We start from the raw sequence: 17,969 nt of genomic DNA on the forward strand, positions 1-17,969 counted from the left end.
GGTCATATATAGGCAGGCTAGATCTAGATATACAAGAATTCAATTTGGCATTTGGCCATATGTTAATACACCTTTGGCAATCAGTTGTGATCGTTTTTGTTTTGTAGTTTGATATTTAGTAGTTTAGTTTGTTTCTAGTAGTTTGATATTTCCACAAAATATGCTTGATAAGTGAGACGTTAACAGCAGTGCTGTAATGCAGCTACATTAGTTTGTTAACAACAGGTTATCTTTCGTCTTTCAGTCACTGTCTCTAGAGGTATGAATGTGAGAGGAGTGTGGGGGTGGAGGTGGAAGTGGAAGTGGAGGGCCCTCACCCTTCACACCAATTGTCTTGGGCTGTAAATGTTCAACACAATCATACAGAAGAAGTTTCTGTTTTATCTGCACCTGCCTTGTGTGCACGTGGACTGCAAGCAGGAATGTCCCATAAACACTGAGGCATGCATACTGTAGCCTATGTCCCTGTGGATGATTGACAGGCCTGCTTCATGCTGTCATGCTGTCACATTTGCAGATATTTTGTGCTGAAGGGGCAAAATAGGCTAGTTCATGCTCCAGGCTCTTTTACTGGGATGGACCAGAATATATTAGTAATAGTTGAGTTTAACGAATGGTTGTCTCCATGGACACCATCAAACACTAATATAAGGTAAGGCAAGGCATCTTTATTTATATAGCGCATTTCATACCAAGGCAACTCAATGTGCTTTACATAAAGACAAAACATTAAAAAAAAAAAAAAGAGAGAGAGAAGCATAAAACAGAATCAAAACAAAGCAAGAGCAAATAAAAGAAAATAGTTGTAAGTTCTTAAAAAGAGCTCAGCTATAAGCACGTGAAAAGAGAAATGTTTTTAACCTGGATTTAAAAGTGCTGAAAGTTGGGGCTGATTTCAGTTCTGCTGGTAGTTTGTTCCAGTTGTTGCAGCATAACAGCTAAATGCTGCTTCACCATGTCTGGTCTGAACTCTGAGCTCCACTATCTACCTGAGTCAGTAGATCTCAGAGCTCTACTGGGTTTATACTCTACTAACATGTCATTCATGTATTCTGGACTTCAACCATTCAGTGATTTGTAAACCAGTAGCAGAACTTTAAAATCTATTCTGTAGCTGACTGGGAGCCAGTGTAAGGTCTTAAGAACTGGGGTGATGTGATCTGATCTCTTTGTTCTGGTTAAAACTCGAGCTGCAGCGTTCTGAATGAGCTGCAGCTCAATATGACTTTGAACCACACAGCTACACCCAAGCAGCACTGCATACACTGTGTTCTTGACACAGCTATAGTGTCAGTGATAATAATAACAAACATACACTGGGAACACTGTGTCATGATCAGATGACTGCACACAGCCTTCTACTTTTTTCCATCATCACGTGTAAAGTTTGTTGTGTTCAGTTGTGTGCAAAACTAAGTTCTTTACATGAAAACAAAGAACAAACAAAAAATCTACAAATATAAATCACAAACAACATTAACATGTGAATTAAAACATTAAAGAGTAGTTAGATAATAAAAGCAAAGTACTGTTCTTTGTTGAACCTGGTACAAAAAACAATATTATTAGGCCAATCACTATCATGGAAGACAGGTAGAAGTATACAGGTATATTTACAGGAGCAACACCTTTGTAGTACATGCTGACATGACCTTGACATGAACACTACCTATGCACGCTTTCTTACCTGCTTGGTTTATGCACCACCATGAATTCATAACACCTAAACAGTGCTCAGCTAAAAAAGTTGCAGGCATGCAAATGTTTGGGCACCCCTGGTCAAAATGTCTGTTAACGTGAACAATTAAGCAGTGGAAGATGAAATTATCCCCAAAAGGCATACAGTTACAAATGACACGTTCCCTTTTAATTTTAAACAATATTTTTATTTTTCACAGCATGAAATAGCTTGTCTGATACCTTGGTCAATGGTATCTGAGTGCTCAAGTTTCCTGGGTTTCCCATTCCTTTGCATGTTTCCCTTTTTGCACAAGAGTGTTTCATGTTTAACTTCATGCCTTGTGGAGATCATTTAATCTTCCTCTTGCTTAACTCTTCACATTAACAGAAGTTTTGAGGGGTGACCAAACTTTGCATGTCACTGTATGTCCTGTTACTGTAGACACCAACACAACTGTCATATGGTGAACAATACAGATTGAATTACCATGCCCTAATTTACAGAAAACATAAGACTTAATAGTGTATAACTCAAAATTCGCCTTGACCCATAAAAGTTTTCTGGTGCTTAATTGTTGGAACCCTTGGTTACAAACTATCTACCATTCACAAAGCAAATGTTGAAACAGAAAAAAAAAACATAAGAGAGAGATACCATTAAAGTGTACAGGCCAACAAAATGTAATGAAACAGAAAAAGTATGGTTACACTTTATTTGAATATAGATTATAGATTTGAGTGTATTAACTCGATGTAACCAATGTTATTGTTGATCATTCAAATCTTCAACAGATATTCAGTGCATAAATGACTATTCACCAGATCATCAACCATTTCTTGTTACAAATGTACTGTAAACACCTTGTGGCGGACAGTTAAAAGATAAAATGTTTTAGCTTATTAAATCTGACAGTACTCACAGACAAGCTGATAGAATTCACTGTATCTTATTAACTTCTAATTGTAATCTAAAAAATAAAAAAAATTAAAATTTAAAATAGAATTCAAAATAAACGTGCAATTCTGGTTAACCCATAAATGGGTTTGGATTTTTAACTGTAGTTTTGTCCCACCGCCACTAGAGGTCAGTACATCATTATAATTTTCAGGACAAATATTGACTGCGCTAACCAATAGTCTCTGATAATGGTGACCCAACCATTTATATGTTACATATAGACCAATCAATGGCTGCTTAATGAGTGGGCACAGACAGCAGGAAGTCTTTATCTATCTATAAAGCTAATTAGGAAATACAGATAGCCTTTGTTTGGATGACAAGATGAACATGTAGAACAGATTGTGGCCAACAACATGAGTGCAGTCTACATAGGGTTTGTACTGTATGAATGACATGATTGTCTGAATTTAAATGGAAGAATTTGTTGCTTTTGTAAATACCTCAGCTTCATCTTATCTGCTTTCTATCAAATTTGTCCTTCTGGTCTCAGGTTCTGTGGAGCAGTGGGTCTCTTCTCCTGACTGCCAGACATTCATCTAGCATATTTATTATGATCATATGCTAGTTGTATTGTTTGATTAATGGCTTGGCTATGGGTCAGTAACCTCAGTGTGTCCATCAGTACATTATTAACGACCAAGGAGAAAGAAGGGGTGTGTGTATTACTGTGCACGTTTTTGTGCATGCATCTCTGTGTGTGTGGCACGTGCACGTGCAAACGCTACACAGGACATCGACGAACGGAAATAGATGAATGGAAATATTGCAGTTTTATCTGAAACCAATAAGCAGGAGGAAGTGTGGTGCGCCTAAAAATGGCCACATTTAATGTGGTGATTTGTCAAAAGGCCCTGAGAACAAACCTGGGACAGAAGAGGAGGATATATCTGTGTTTGGTGGCGTACACAGTGTGCAAGAAGAATACATTGTGTTATTTAGGAGAGGAGAATATTTGAGAATGACATGTGTGTACAGTCACTGTTGAGATATGGGTGTAGAAACAAGGACATGAGCTCCAGAGACACATGTGGAGAAAACGTGACAGTATAAATCTATAAACTGCTTCAAAATATTTGAATTTCATGTTTTTACGGTATTATACACACGTATAAAAACACCCACACACACAGCACTAATCGTCTTCTCCTCCAGCAGTAAGTGCATCGTGATGTTGTGTCAGCTAAATAGGGAACGCATGTTTCGTGCTCTCAATGAGTGACTGCAGGAACATCGTACTAATGTCACTGAGCATCAACTGACTGGTGTTTTACACCAGCAAATATCTGTATACGCTGTGTGTGTGTGTGTGTGTGTGTGTGTGTGTGTGTGTGTTACTTTTAGAGTTGACAGTAAGTTAAAGTGACTATGGTCACAAGACAACAGAGTACAACTGTACAGTGAGCGACTCAGGATGTACATGGAGAAACTGTAGTTATGTAACATTGTGGTAACTGTGGTAAAACCCCTGATGCCAACGCACACATGCAGAACATGAGCTGTCATGATTCTGGATATTTTGAAAAGACTTTGTCTTCTTCCCTTGTCTTCTTAGATCAGAGCCCCTCTCATAATGTAAAGACAGCCATAGGACAGAGGACAAACAGGAAGTCCTGCTTGGTCCAGCACCTCCAAAACTCTTTGAAATATGTATCTATCTTTGTTTAGAATCCATACAAAAACATAACAAAAGTTATGTATAACCACAACTTGTCTTTTTCTTTTTTACACTTTATTATTTTACAGATCAAACAAAAGACAAATATCACTATATCTTACTTGATGAGATTCAGACAGAGCCAAGCTAGCTGTTTCTCCTTCTCTTGTTTATGCTGAGCTAAGCTAACGGCCTCTTTGCCCCACCTTCATGTTGCAAAATTCCCAAAATGTCACACTATTTCTTTAAGCTCATGAAATGGGAATACACCGTATGAAGGGTGTATCAGGCAGAAGCTGCTTTTTCATGCTGAAGGATTTAACACCCACACATGTCCTACATAGAGGAAACCACGATTGCTCGTTTTTCTTTCCCCCCTTTTCCCTCTGAAAATGACATAATGATTCAGAGGGCTGGAAATCCTAACTGCACCCAGTTATTGTTGATTTACTGTAAAGAGATTACATGACTAAACCAGCACCACTAATCAATATCGTCACAGATTTGACCTGCTTCATGACACATTTTTTAATGTTGCAATGAGTATGAGGTCTCTTTAATACAACATTAAATTAAATGTAGATTATAATAATTATGTTTCCTTAATTAAAATTATTTTTTTGCAAGGATAAAAAGTACAAGGTACTGATGAACACACACAAACACAGACACAGTGTTTTGGTCTGCTCTGTGTGGTGAAGTATTTTTACCCCGTCCTCAGGGCAGAGCTGAACTTAATGGGAAGCGAAGGCTTGTCCACTATGGTTAGTGTGTGTGTCTCTGTGTCTTTGTGTGTGTGTGTGTCCTAGTTGTTTACCATGCCCTGGCCCTCTCACTCTGCTCCTCACACCCTCCAGCTCCCAGAACACGGTCTCATCGCTACGATGATGAATGCGACATGCTGCTCTCTGATTGGCTGGAGATGAGCCGTGGCCTGCCGGCTCCACCAATCTGCATCCAGACTGGATGTGCGAGGTGAGCCTCAGCTACACAAAATACTCACATCACAGTGACGCAAAAATATCAGTGTTTTTCCAGACCTATATTTTTATCGTCACATTCCTGAGCTGAATTTTTATTTTCTCACCATATAAGGACTTTGGCTCAGACGTCATCGCAAATCCCTGTGAATCCCTGATACTCTAGCTGTTAATACTTCCTGCTGTCAAAATACTTGGACTAATATTTAAACCCTCTAAGGCGCAGCACCTGAACGCCTGCAGAGGCGTGCTTTGTCTGATTATCTGAGGCTAAGATTTGGTGTTGTCCACTCAGCATCCTTCCTCCTCAGGGTTAGTGCCCTGTCAGCAGGACTCTGTTGTCAAGGCCCCCAAACAGCTTCAGGTGGAAGGTTACTCACTGATAGGAAATTCTCTTAAAACGGTCAAATTGCAAAAAGTGAAAGAAATTCTGATGAAAACTTAACTTCACCAAGGCCTTTAGGTTTGACCTCAGCCCTCAGCTAAAAGCCTGACTGCAGGTCGGAGCAGTTTGAGACTGATGACTGGATATGAAATATGGAAAGTTACTGGACTACCTGTCCTCAAAGAGATCAGCTGAGGAGCACATCAGCACAGCTCTCGTGATTCCCTTGGGGTTTTAGCAAGTGTGACATGCTTTTCACTTTGAAACTGTGAGAAAACACACTGCACATAGGTTTATGTAAACAAAAATCACTACGAAGTTCTTTCACACCAGCACATAGACAGACACTGCCTGTGAAAAAAACCTTAATATATCCTGCAACTAATGCAACTGATGAAAAACTGAGGACTGAAACATCATAAATTAGACAAAATGATGAGCAGAGTTCTCACTATAAAACATATGTGATCTAGCAGCACAATTACACTTTTTTATATTTGAAAAAACATTCTCTTTATTGTTTCTCCTATTGGTGTATGTGCAGTGTGAGACCCTACATGTATGCGGCGGTCCCATTTATCTGATGAATCTGTGCTCAACTCCAATCTGTAATCCTGAAGAGGCCCAGAGAGCTCAGCACACTGCAACTCTAGTAAACATGCACATGGACAAAGCACGAGCCAGTTTAGAAAACACAATTTGATAAAGAAATATGGATTAGTAAATCACAAACCACTGAAATCTCTTCAACAACCCTGTGTGACAGCTCATATTTTACCACATCCAGGTCTTTGTTCTTTTTTTCACATTAAAAAGGTTGTTTTTGTTCTATTATCTTGTTGAAGGACATGACTAGTTTTAAAAACAGCTGAATATTACAATAAACCACCGAGAAAACATTTCATTTCCTATGAGAGCACCAAGCTGAATTCTGAACAGCTGACAAAAGCCTCAAGGTACAAGAGACATTTCTAAGTATTGTATGGATTGACTCAGCTTGGAAAACCAGTCATCACACATGATAATAAACCTAACATGAAGAGCATTATATAGTATATTTGTATAGGTTTATCTAGAGCTCTTTTTGTGTGGACTTTTTCAAAATCTTTTTAATTAAACCTTTTGTTGTCTATCAGATGTGAACACAGAGACGGATCCTCCTCAGATATTACTGATTACTGTTGACCACAATTATTTTTGCATAATCGTTAAAATCATTTCCATTCATCTGTATAAAAACAGCTGGATGAAACCAACAGAGATGTTGTATTTCCACATTGTTTTCCACCGTTTGAGGTTTGAATGGTGCTCTTTAAATGACATCATCACGTTGCGCCCCCTTCCTCTGCTATGGTTTAATGAAATGGCTTTTCTTCATTAGGTGTATGTGTACTATTCAACTATGTTTAGGCTTATACTATAATAGTAGCAAAAAATGATCAGAAAAAGACAATTAAATCATTCATTACAGTTATTTGTCTGGCAATTAACCTTCAACTTAAATTCCATGATTGTGACAGGCAGCCCCATATTGTTTGGCTTCTATTAGTAGTTTGTTTCTGTCAACCCCTTTAAACAAAGAGGACGACACCTGCACCGCTACAGACAAAACCAAACAAAGTTGTTCCTCCTTAGTTGTGTGACAGTTGTAGCTCATTAATGATGTAAGTGTTTTCCATATAAGGACATCTCTGACGAAGAGGAACATGGGTGAAGGTCCTTCGTCATCTCCAAAGCAGAGGACCCATAATTCCTAGCGACGCCCTTGGGTACATTAATAATAATCTCTAACTGTCCTTTGGCCCGTTTAGGTCTGTATTTAGAGCCATTAACCCAACGTATGTATCCTCTTCTCCCACACTCCTTCACTCTGCTTCCTAATAGCCTGGATTAGCCACTGCTTTAATAGACTCATCCATCTCCTCTGTTTATTCACCAGTTTCTCTCTTTCTCTCTCTCTCTCTCTCACACACACACACACACACACTCGCACCGTCTCTCCGTCTCCTTCTCCCTCCATCTCTCTCTGCTCATGGGCAATTACACAAACAAATGCAGTTTGTTTTCCGCTCAGCAAATGAATGGATTTATCAGGCCATTACATTTTTAGTTTAAGGTCAGTTGTTGTATTATCACTGAGAAAAGGTGAAGTCACAGTGTCACTCCTTCAATTTGCACAGTACATTAGCCATGCAGATTTATGTAAATTCCTGCCACAGAGTTTGGCTCCTGATTGGCCGCAGCTTTACGCCCCTGCAAAGGAGGCTGGGAGCCTAAATCCCTATTTGCATAGCTTGACAAGGAAGCGAAAGGGGAGGCAGAGTGGAACAGCTTTGTGTCAGCTGACGTTGTAGGGTGGCAATCGTCAGACATACGTAAGACACCCACGCACAGTTCAGACAAAAACAAGTACGGGAAGCACTAAGCTTTCAGGCCTTGTTATGGATTTCTGAAGGGCAAGTCAAAGGCAACGCCAGAGAAAACTCTTCTTCCCTTTGTCCAGATGAAACATCAATATGTAAAGATTTGTCCAACGTCTGAAAAGGGTCACCCTATTTTTGTTTTTACATAAACGACAGAACACCCACTCTTCATTCTGCTAAATTAAAGCTACACAAGACTTTCATAATAAAAGCCTTTTTGTTTTCTAAACTCAGGTCACAGTAAACGTAGCTCCTCAATACATGATGGGTATATTGCCCTAAAGGCAAAGTGCAGTATCTGTAAAAATGCCAAACTGAGAAAAACAGCTTTTTGTGTTTTTCATTGTCAGGTTTAAGCATCAAATTATGAATAACTACTACCAAGTCTATAATTGATTAGATAAAGGTGGACTGAATTAAATGTATTTTGTAGTTTGTCTTTCTGACCAATTTTGACCGTTTTATGGCAGATACTGCACTTTGCCTTGGTTTTGGTGCAGATACTGCACTTTGGCTTGGTTTTAGCTACAGATACGGCACTTTGCCTTGATTTTACTCCAATGGAATTATAGAGTAAAGTATAGAATGTAGGGAGTACAGTACTTTGCCTTGGTTTCACAGTGCTTTTTTGGATGGACAGCAAAATAAAAAGCCCAATAACTCTGGAAATTTTAGCAGTACCAAAATCAAATTCTACCAGATTGAAGAGAATATGTCACACTTCTGATTGGTCAAAAAAAAAAAAGGAAAAAATGCAGATACTGCACTTTGCCTTTGTAGGGCAGTATAGCTGTGTGTGACTGTGTGTGTGGGCCTACATGGTGTTTATTGATTAGCTGCCATTTCCCTAAAGAGAACCTGAGAGAAGGCCTGAAGTTGCAAGGATCACACACACGCACACGCACACGCACACACACACACACACACACACACACACACACACAGATGTGGCTTTGAAACAATGTGTCTGACCTAGTGTTATGTAGGCAGTGACGGGGGAACCATTCACATTCACACGTCAACCCGTTCACCATCCCCTCCCTTCTCCCCCACTCGCCGACCCCTCACTCCACATCTCCTTCCGTCGTGTTTTCCTTTTTGCTTGATTCCCTGTGGGGAGGAAAATTCCCCTTATCTGGTCCAACCAGATGCAGCAGTGTGTGTGCGCGCGTATGTGTGTGTGTTTCTAAGTGTGTGTGTGTGACGATAATCCCCTGCATTGCTTTTATTGGCTCAGCGCTAACCCATTTTTGGTGAAGCTGATGACTTGGGGTTTATTTTAGAAATAGCAGCGGTTCATTTAGCATTTTAAAGGTTGTGTCTTTTAAATGGTGCAGCAGTAATTACAAGCAGAAACATCTGAGAGCGGCATTTCAGAAAATTCATTATAAACTCTTAACCCGCAGTAATCAGATTGTATTTGTATCCGTTGACTGTATGAGAGCATCAATGTGAATATGTGCATTTTGTGTGTGTGTATTAATATAGTGAGTCACTGAGCTTGTCTAAGAACATTAGTGTCAGTTCAGCTCATTCTGTAAGGCCAGACACTGCAGGCAAAAACACTGTTTTTTCATGCACTGATCAATTTTGAGATTTTGGACTATTTTTCTTCCTTAACATGTATTCTCAGAAAAGTCAAAAGAAATGGTAGAAAATCCACATTAAAGTGGTTATTTTACTTCATTTTGTATGCTACTGTGACATATTGTGCTTCTGACCCAGGTCATGTCAGGTGTCATTGTAAAGCTCTCTCTCTCCTGAACAAGGAGAGCCCGAAATCTCCACTTCAGCAGCACTTACACACACCAAACCTTCCAGTTTTATTCCTGTCTATATTCTGAAGGTTTTTACAGAGGGGATTTTTGATATATCATTCAAAGCCTGATTTATACAACATTTTATTCTTAAAAATTAGATTTTTTTAGGGCTGGTGACAGTATTTTCTCATTTACAGAGTGATAAAAAGAGATATCCAAAATTCCCTCTGTGAAAACTTCCAACTCTAATAGGTCAACAAAATAAAACAGGAATTTTGAAAGTGGCTTTATCCATTGTTCAGATTTTTGTTCTGGAAATGTATGCAAATCATCATATCATTTACATTATTTAAACATACAATTTGACAAAACTTGTAATACAAAAAATATTTGTCTTAATGTAGGCTGAGTGATAAACTTGGGAAGTTTCATAGTGATATCTGTTAGTTAAAAGTTTTACCCTATTCACCAGAGAATCTGTTCTTCTCATCCATATTGGTGATACCCTCCATGGCTGTGTGTGTGTGTGTGTGTGTGTGTGTGTGTGTGTGTGTGTGTGTGTCTTCCCATCAGGCATAATCATTTCAGTCCACCTGCACGTGAAAACGAACACCCGTCACTTAATTATGGGATGATTTCACGTGACCAATCAGGGTTGTCATGAACATCTGAAGTTGTCATCCATTGGCTGCAGGTTTGGAGCCGGTGTGTGACTCATGCCTCCACTCAGCGCCTCGGCCACGGTCACATGATGACTGTGTGTGTGTCTGTGTTCAGCCCTATTGCCAAAATTGAGAAAAACGAAAAACTCTCCCCGCTGTAGTTGCCATAGTAACCAGCGATTCGCTGCATCTGGCAAATTATAGGGTTGTATTGAAGGGCGAGAGGGTGTGTGTGTGTGTGTGTGTGTACGTGAGAGTGTAAAGTGTGTGTTGCTGTGTGTGTGTGATTGTAAGAGAGTGTGAACCTCTCCTGCATACAAAACCTCAGGTGAAATCGAAGAGGAGAAATGGATGATCAATTATTATTTTTGCGGCCGATCGATATCAGATAAGGCACACTAAGACACAAAGACACACACAGTCTGGATCATTAATAGCAGTTATTATGGTCTAAGACTCAGCGTTGAGATGCTGTCTACCCAGAGGACAGCTCTCTGCTGATGGTTTATGACAGAGCGAGAGGACATCTCTGATGACCTCATGATAACCCCCTGTCACCTCCTCATCAATGATGAAGGGTGTACAGGTAGGCAGAGAGAGAACAAAGGGGTTGAGCTGATACATTTCTCCTGCAGGGACGTAACAAACACCCTCCTCCTCTATCTTATATAAATACTGTAAAAGAAGGTCAAGAGGAAACAATCGTTCCCTTCTACTGATTTTATGCAGCACTGGCTGATGGACTCAGGTGTAATCATGACACACAGGATACATCTGTCAATACACACACTGTAGGTGAATAGGTGCAGTTGATAATAGACAGTAGTTTTTTTTTTCTTTAGATATACACTCAACTACACTTGAAAGTAATTTATTCACCAGTGTAAGTAAAGTCTGACATTTTAAAACTTAAACCAGGTCAACACAGACTTTTGTTAAAGGGACAGTAACTTCTCCTGTTATATATTCACGAAAATCGATTATTTGGTTCAAAAGTCTGTCATTCATTAAGTCTTTCATTAACCAGTAATCCACCCCATCAACAAACTGAAGTGTTCCTTTCAGCTCTGAATTAGCCGTTCATATCATTCATATCTACATGGAGCGGGTAAGCTCGGTGCTGGCTGCCATGTGGTGTCTCCATGTTTTTACCTTCAGTGGCAGAGTGACGGTAGGAAACCACGGAAACTCAGCGGAGACACCGGAGCTGTCGGCTCAGGTCGAGGTGGCGTCTGTGAAAAGTCACCGTGGTAACGCAGTGAGGAGGAATGGAGCGTTACACTGATGCTGCATTCACCTGCAGTCAGGCAGACGGCCGTCGGTAACTAACCAGATGTCATTTTAGTCACAGAAGTCCAGAGAAAGCCGGTAAAACGTGGGTCAGGTAAACAATACCACATCGCCATGACAACATATTGTCACGTGTATTGTTTTGCCTCGTGCTGACAGACCACTTGTTTACATAGAGGCTTGTTTATGTCGTTACGTGCAGCGACTGTCGTCCATCTGCCGTCTGCCCAATATCAGGTGAATGCAGCATGAAAAATACGATTGAGTTGCTTGCAATATACAACCCCAACGCTAGATGGGAGTAATTCCTACACAATATACCTTTAAAGGAGAATTCTGGTCATTTTTGACCCCCTAAATCGTCAATTCTGACCCCCAGTGTTGGGCGGAGCAAAAAACGCGACTAAAATTGATGCAGGCAAACTGGAGTTACAGTACATCACGGCTAGACGGCGCTAGCGCTAGCGACCACGCTAACCTATGGGAGCAATTCTTTCAACCACAACAAACACTAAAAATAACAATCAAATATCTATGGTACATGACTGGAATCCTTATGACACACCACTGAACTCATATAGTGTACAGTATAAACAGTATAAACTTTGTGTTTTTGCATGTACTGTAGTCACTCATCTCAGACAGCGGTGCGCTCACACCAAACACGATGGACGCGATGAACACCACAACTTTCCATTCAAAGTCAATGTAAATGACGCGATGACGATGTCACGTCAGGCGACGCGTTTCAGGCAATAAGAGCGACGCGATGAAGCTTCCATTGCATCATCGTGTGTATTGCTTGAAGTTGAAAAATTTGAACTTTTCAAGCAACATCGCGTGACGCTGTGCCGCGACATCCAATCAGCATTGATATCCAACCATGTCACCGACACAGCTGCCATAGTTATGCAAGACACACATTTCAAAACATGGTGGGGAAGATTACTGTGGCTGTAGTCTCGCTCACCAGAACCTCCTACAGAGAAGAACTGTGGCTGTGTTAAAAAAAAAAAAAAACCCGGGTGTGTGTGTTTTCCAGATCAATAATATACACCCATGGCCGTTTCCCAGAGCTCTACAACACAACGTTGTACTTTTACCACAATCGTAATAAAAAAGATAATGCCTGCAGAGGGTCAGTGAGGAGGTACAGCTTCCTACAGTTGTGAATATTTCATATGTATTTATATTTATTAATATTTCAATACTCAGCCACGGTTGACAGTTGAGAAAGAAAATAGCGGGAGGTGGGTTGCATCATAGCGTGATGAAGCGATGATGAAAAATGTGACCAATGTCAAGCGACGCAATACTCGCGTTGCAGGCGATGGCATTGTGTCCATTGCGTTTGGTGTGAACGCACGGTAACTCTGAAACATCCTGGAAAAACATTACTAGCCTGCTCTCCCTGCCACAGAAACAAACACTTTTTCCTTGTTGTGATGATTTCTTTACTAAAATAAACAGTCAGAGATATTTTGAGCATTACCACTGCACTGCTCCACCGTTTATTTTTGTAAAGAAATCATCACAACAAGGAAAAAGTGTTTGTCGAGTCATGTACCATAGATATTTGATTGTTTTCTGAGTGTTTGTTGTGGTTGAAAGAATTGCCCCCATAGGTTAGCGTTGTCGCTATCCCTAGCGCCGTCTAGCCATGGTGTAACTCCGGTTTGCCTGCATCAATTTTAGTCGCGTTTTTTGCTCCCCCCAAAACTGGGTGACCATCAGGACAACGATTTAGGGGTCAAAAATGACCGGAATTTAATTTATGATAATTGTTTTGTTTTGTTTTTTCTTGTAATACACTCCCTTTAAAATCTCATCTCATTGTAGTTTCTATCTCATTCATTTTCAGGGTATTCCGATATTGATATGCTTGAAAAGCACTCTAACTTTGATTTGAAGTTTTTCGGGATCATTTTTTAGACTGGGGATGCAAGTCCCAGCACAGCTCCACCCATCATACCTGTGAAGTTATAGGTATGTTGCATCAAAAGTAGCATAATGAAATCAGTTAACTGCTTTTATTAGAGTTGTGTGGTGAAACAGTTCAGTCAACTTATGGGCCAGAAAAATACTGAAACGCACCACAGAGCTGCAACTGTGGACTTAATGCCATCTGAGCTGGTTCAAATATATCTTTATTGTACCTGCAGGGAAATTAGTTTGCAGACCATAATATAGACATAGAAACACATATTAGACAACCCTACAAAATTAACTACATAAATACATGAGATCATCGTGCATCCATTAAAAGAGAAGAAGTGTGCAGCAAGAAGTTAAAACCTGCTGGTGAGTGACACATAGTGAAAAAGAACACGGCAGGAGCAGCTCCACTCTCTGGTCACAGCTACTGACCCATCACACTACTCTGCATGGGATCTATTGTTCAAATAGGAATATTGATCAGTGCAGCTTAAACCACAACAACCTGGTTATTTCTTTCATTTACAGAAACACATTTGATGCAAAGAGACATCCAACACCTACAAAAGGTCCAAGGATGTGAAACATTAATGTGCCATTCACATAAACACATTCACACATTTAAAAAGGTGAGACTGTGAAAACTGTTTTTTCATTGTGAATGAGGTTTGGCTGTCCATCCCTGCACCCCTCAGCTGGAGTCCTCTGCCACATCATGAGCTTGAACACTGAGATGTTTATGTTTATTGTATAACTTTTTAACCTCTCAGTTATCGGTGAGGTCTTGAGTGAGTTACTGAGACATAAAACATAAAGATGTGTGAAGCACAGTACATAAATTACATCACACAGCTCTGAACTACAGATTCAACAGAGCCCAGATACTGTTTTAAACTTTGTGTGTGTGTGTGTGTGTGTGTGTGTGTAAACTCAACATATAAAAACTTCTAACCATAGTTTGAACAGGGAGACGGTTACTACTCTAATTTTGTTTTGTTTGTCTAATTCCTCAATCACAAAGGGGGAGAGCAGGGTCGAAAGTAACGGAGGACGAAAGTAACAGAGCGATTTTCTCCGAGCCCATACAAGTCTGACATGTCTAACTTGGTCAGCATGTATATCATGCAGGACCTAACAGAACTGCAAAAAAGCTTAAGAATATGTCTGACTTTGACCGAGTTACACTCAAGAACCTGTTTTCAGTGACGAAAAGTAAATTCGTTTGAGCGGTAATTTTTTGGGTTAATCAGCTGTGTTTACCGTTTCAGTTGTTATAATTATGATGGTTAGACACTTTAATTAGTCCTCTAACACATCATAAAGTTTGACTTGTCAGAGTTTTTCAGTATAGAAGCAGCTCAGGTTTGAGTGTCGGGAGTCGCTGGAGGGACGAAAGTAACGGCCTGTTACTTTCGTCCCTCTACACATTAACAATGAGCAATTCTGTGCAAAAAAAAAAAAAAAAAAAATCGGTCACCGTGCTACGGGAGGGATTAAAACACACAACGTAAACAATTTGACCATATATAAGTGGAGAAGTGCAGGAGGAGGGCATGACCAGTTGCTCATGGTGGTCCAGTCATAGTGGACCAGGACAACAGGCTGTCAGCAGGAGGGCAACAGAGATCTGTTCTGACCAAGTCTCAAGGTGTAGTGTAGTAAAAAAAAAAGTTAATAAATTTTATTTAACACCAATTCACACTGTAATTTAGAGAAAATAGCGGGAATTTAGAGAAAATCAGCACGCTAATAAGCGATCTACAAACGTAAAAAAAAAATCCAAATGAGCGTCATTGATCGTTCGTTCTAAAAATTAAATTTAATATATTTTTAAATAATATAAAGGTCACAATATGTTTGTAATCACATATTAACAAGAGCATTGTCAGACATTTTAAATAAAAACAAGAAAAATAAGAACAAGTCCAGTTTATATTGTCGTGTTACTTTTGACCCACCCCCCTGTTACTTTCGTCCCTGCCATGAGGGACAAAAGTAACAAAGCGCAGCTTCTCTTCAAAGTCAAATTACACCGACGTCGTTTCACATTTTTACAAAATAACACCGGGTATTGATAGAGAACACATATGAGATGGTGATTACAACAAAAAAAAAGTCTCTTTCTGTAATACTATCTTTTTAAATGACATTTATTTGAAAAATGTTACTTTCGACCCTGCTCTCCCCCTATCTCCTTTATCCTTTTATTTTGTCCATATAAATGGATCAGATTGATGGGATCATCTCCATCCTAAATCTTGAATCTGTTTTCTCTTCACTTGAACTATAATTTAGTAAACTCATGAAATCACGACACATTTGATGAAGATGTTTGTGTTGTACACCCACAAACCTGAGACAGTAAATGTCTACATGGTATGAGTATATGATATTTTAGCTGGGATAAAACAGGGGATCAACCTAGGACTGTGTGGCTGGAAGTGTTGCTCTATAAATCAGATGGGTAAATGGTCTGTGTTTAGGGTTTACAACCACTGCCCATTAGAGAGACTCATGTATGGCTGTCAGCAGGCTGTTTATTGAGAACGTTAAGCTATTCATAAAAACTCATACAGTGTGAGTCAGGTGTGCTTTGCCTTCTTCTCACCTGACAGCAGCTGCAACCGCACCAGACTTTGACATCTTTATTTTATTTTTTACTGTACTTTCAATTAACTGAGTGAAGGAGGAGGAAATGGGAGCTGTCCTGGGAGAGAAGAGGAGGAGAGAGAGAGGAGAGAGAAATGAGAAGTAAAAGGAGATGTGAGATGGACGACAGATAGAGAGAAAAGACGGAGAAGAGGAGGAAAACAGCGGAAGAGGAAGGTGAATGATAGATGGGTGTGTGTTTGTGTGTCAGTGCGAGAGAGGAGAGAGGTATACAGAGAGAGAGAGAGGTGTGTGAGGGCACCATTAAAGCCTTGTACTATAAATCTCTGACAGTGCGTGTGTGTGTGGAGATAACAGAGGGATGTCTCTCTCCATTCTGGCTCTGTCAGGATGATGTATGCATCCCTTTCTTCCCTCCCTGTGAAATATTAGAAAGAGGCCCAGTGTGTGTGTGATCTCCGCCAGCATGCGGCCAACATGTTTGGTAATTCCTCACCTCTTATCAGTGCTCACATGAGGTATTGTGGGTGGTGGGAGACTTGTGGCCGCCTGGGAAAAAAAGGAGGTAAAATGACCCAGAAACACACTCTCACACATACAGATGAGCAGAAAACATGCAAAAAAAAATTAACTCTCTATGGTACGCATTATGATGCCACTGGGGGTGGGGGAATGTTTGGAGTGTTTTTATGTCTCAAAATTTACTAAATAAACATAATCTAAGAAATTATTATTTTTGGGAGGTTTTTGGGATTTGTTGCCTGTAGGCAACATTGTACCATAACGGTAAAAGTGTACCATTGTGAAACAACCCATTGAAATGAATGAAAAAGTGTATTTCTTTAAAGAGTAATTAATTATAATTGCATTTTACAGTAAATTCTATCTTATACTGTTCTAGAAATACTCTCTGTAAACTTTCACCTCCACTGGCCTCATCCTCATCTCTATTCTCACTCTAATCTTCCTCATCATCATCATAATAACCTGAAGTTTACATTACTGCAACCAAAATCAAATTTATTGTAAGGATCAAAACAAAATTATGATGAATGAACATCATATTTACACCTAAACACACACAACCGTAATCTCATGCTGCAATGTTGATTCCATAATGGTTCACTGTTGCCTCAAGGCAGCATTGCAATTTTCTATAATGGTACGTTGTTGCCTTCAGGCAACAGGTACATTTTAAGAAGTTTCTTCCAAGTTCTTTTTTTTTTTGTCTGCATTGTCTGAGTGGATTACCACCACAAGGGGGGAAACCATATCCAGAGGTTAATGCATTTTCCGTTTGTATATTTTAGTGACTGTCAGCTACCCTCCCTGGAACGTGGCTTTCGATCCTTATAATTCTGTAGGTCAGGGAGGGATGTGCTGCACCGTAGTGAAATGAAAAGGGGAGGTGAAGGACTGTGAGAAAGCAGTTTCTTCCAAGTTCGAGTTTTTTCCAGACAAAAAAGGGCCAGGAAGTTATGATTTCAGACCGTTTTAGTGGAGCAAAATGGCAGACCTATTCCCTTGATTAATTAATTCTATGGTCTTCTCTCTTTTTCTCTCTCTTTCTTTTTCTTTTTAAGTATTACAGCTGCATTGTGGAGATGTGACAGGCCAAAATTTGGTATG

The sequence above is a fragment of the Trachurus japonicus genome, chromosome 17 (genome assembly GCF_045865225.1).
Source record: "Trachurus japonicus isolate A0001 chromosome 17, Traja_1.0".
NCBI classification, from domain to species: Eukaryota; Metazoa; Chordata; class Actinopteri; order Carangiformes; family Carangidae; genus Trachurus; species Trachurus japonicus.